A 2,500-nucleotide genomic window follows, 5' to 3' on the forward strand; every position below is an offset into this window, starting at 1 on the left:
AAATGACTTATTTAGATTTATAACATTATATTGTTTTATCATTCCTAAACTAGAATATTGTTTCTTTTCTGGGAATGGGTTTATTCTTTTGTTTATTTTTTTAGTTTATTTTTTTAGTTTATATTTTTAGTTTTTTTTAATGGTTTTGCTGAAGATTGGATTTATTTGTTCCCGGTGCTGTGCACAAGAATGAAAGAAAATATCTTTTGGGAGCCCAGGAGATGGATGAAAAAAAAAAAGAAGATAGCTGAGAAGACCAACTAGTGACAAGTTGGAGTAGCTGGACATTTTGGTAAATATTATTGTAAAAATGTAATGATTTATGATTCATAATGTCAACTAAAATTTGTAAGCCTATTAAGTGTTTTGATATTACCCCTTCTCTCAGTTACCTCTAAGGTTGAAATTAGATCATAAATACCCTGTATGATTCTTCATCTTTTATGGTGTGGGTTCTAAAGGTAAATATTGGAGAAACCACACCTTGGAAATAACAGATAGTGCCCATCTGGATGAAATATTTGAGTGGTTCTCAGAGAGGGCACTACATCTTTTGGCCAGTATTTTTATAGTTCTAGATTAGGCATTCCTTTTTCTGATTGTGAGCGTCACCGTTTATGCGATAGTATCCGTTGCGCTAAATTAGATGTCGATGATGCGTTTCTTCAAGTTCGTAAGTGTCTTAGATTGCTTAGAGAAGTCACCCCTGCTTAGTTTATTGACGACCTTTTAGCCATTGCAGCGCGTAGATCTACCTTTGAAAGCGAACGTCATAAAAGATCCCTCCACAATAAACTCAATAATCTTTGTTCACGTAGCGCGTGGTGTAAATTTTCGCTTACTGACTTGGTCGTAAATCTATCGTCTTATTCCCTGCCACGTTATGAAACCGAACTTTTAGGCTTTGTTTTATCGTTTGCTACAAAACCCTGAGCTAGTTATTGTTTAGATTATATTAAAGGTCTTGATAGTTTCATTGCGAAGCAAAACAAATCCTCGTTGAAAGATATTAGCTACCTTAAAGGTGTTATGTTAAATCCGATTCTTGATTTATTTGACGATTTCAAAGGCTTACCCCGACGTTATTTTTTTGGCTAACAAATCACTTAAACGCAATTTGGACTTTATAATTACCAAAGCCGACAAGGGTAATAACGTAGTTATCCTTAATAAATCTGATTATAAAAGCAAAGTTCATTCCCTCCTGAACAACAAGTCAACGTATCAAAAAACTGCGCTCTATCCCTTACCCATCAGTCACGGAATCTTTTCGTAAAACCTCAGGCGTATTGCTGCTAAATGTCCCGACCCTAAATTTTTCAATCGCTTTAGAACAATTAATCCCACTATTCCGTATTTTTATGGCCTTCCTAAAACTCACAAACAGGGCGTCCCTCATAGGCTTATTATTTCGTCTTGTAACCCAGTTATCCGTCCTTTAGACTCCTGGCTAGCGAGCGTTATATCTCCTTTTATGGGATCATTTTCTGATAGTCATATCAAACATTCAATGGATTTCATGGATAAGAGTAGAAACTTGCCGACTCACGGTAAGAAATTGTTGAGTTTTGACGCTTGACGATGTGCTAGATTTCCTTGATATAAAACTCTCTTCATCTCATGAGAAGATCCCTTTTCCGGTCAATTGCTTTATCGAGCTCATCCGTTTGTGTGTTACGAATAATGTCTTTATTTTTGACGGCGAATTTTATAAACAAATCAATGGTATCGCGATGGGAAGTAGCTTAAGTCCGGTCCTTGCGAATTTATATATGGAGATAACGGGTCTAATTAAAGAAATAAGCTAGACCATCCACACTTCTCAGCGTTTCCAATACCAATACAAAAGTTTGTCATTAGTTCACTAATCTTAGATGGAAGTTCCCTGAGTCTCAAAATCCCCCAGTGCGATTAGCAATGCACTGCGTCGTACGCTTTCTGAGAGTTCTGTTGCTACGCTTTACAATGACACAGAGCTCATGGACATGGCCTGTTGTGGATGGAGTGAATCCAGGTTGCTCTGGTCTCTGGTGCTCAGCAGGTGGCTTCTAATCCGTTACAGAATGAGAGCAAGAACCTTGCTTGATGAGCGCTGTAGTCCTAGCGGCCGCCCCTCCTTTCCCTAGAGGGACGAGCACAAGTCCGGAATTGTTAGAGGGCAGCTTAATACCCCCTGAGTGTCTTTAGCTAATTGTTCTACATTGAACAAATGAAGTAATACCAATAATCAGGGTTAAAACATAATGGTTAAATGATAAGAAAGAAAAGTAAAAAAAAAGTCCATAAAATGAAAAAAAAATGATTTACCGCGCATCAATTTTATTGACAGACAGATATACACATAATTACTGTGAAGAAGGCAATGCCAATGACAAAAAGTAATAAGGATAATAATAAGAAAAACCGTCTTACCTTGATCAAAGAGACAAACAAGAGACCAGGCTGGATAGTGTCTTGGCCAAGACGTATGTGAACACTGATTTATCTCAGGAGAAAGCCC

The 2,500-nt window shown here is 37.3% G+C and overlaps 1 protein-coding gene across 1 annotated transcript in view; it reads right to left on the reverse strand.

Annotated features, from left to right (window-relative positions):
* LOC125028267 (solute carrier family 28 member 3-like) overlaps positions 1–2,483 on the reverse strand; it is a 27,333-nt gene extending 24,850 nt beyond the window's left edge. The window contains exon 1 of the mRNA XM_047617703.1: positions 2,413–2,483. The gene's annotated coding sequence lies outside the window, so the exon portion shown is untranslated. The remainder of the gene's footprint in view (positions 1–2,412) is intronic.
* Between the last annotated feature and the right edge of the window lie 17 nt (positions 2,484–2,500).

Source organism: Penaeus chinensis, chromosome 8 (assembly GCF_019202785.1).
Source record: "Penaeus chinensis breed Huanghai No. 1 chromosome 8, ASM1920278v2, whole genome shotgun sequence".
Taxonomy (NCBI): Eukaryota; Metazoa; Arthropoda; class Malacostraca; order Decapoda; family Penaeidae; genus Penaeus; species Penaeus chinensis.